We start from the raw sequence: 350 nt of genomic DNA, 5'->3' as shown, positions 1-350 counted from the left end.
TTTTTTTTTTTTTTTTTTTTTTTTTTTTTTTTTTACTACCTACTAGGTAACTTTATTGAAAGTATCTTGCATTCATGACAGATGCTTTCTGGGTTATGCCACACATTTTAACATTAAAGGTTAAATTATTTTCTACATGCAAGTAGTATGAATAGTTTTCCCCACATGGGATCACTGATTATAAAAAGATGACACACCATATAGGCTATCTTTTTTTAACTGAAAAGCTAGCAAACTAATTATTATATCTCCTCCCAAACCACTAACTGAGTAGTAACTGGGCCTTCAAAGCTGAGAGGATTAAAAATGCAAAAATAAGCCCTCAGACCCAATTAAGGAAGCCCTGCTAC

This window comes from Bison bison, unplaced genomic scaffold, assembly GCF_000754665.1.
Source record: "Bison bison bison isolate TAMUID 2011002044 unplaced genomic scaffold, Bison_UMD1.0 scf7180017864193, whole genome shotgun sequence".
Lineage (NCBI taxonomy): Eukaryota > Metazoa > Chordata > Mammalia > Artiodactyla > Bovidae > Bison > Bison bison.
The sequence above is the reverse complement of the archived record's forward strand: the minus strand, read 5'-3'. Positions refer to the sequence as shown.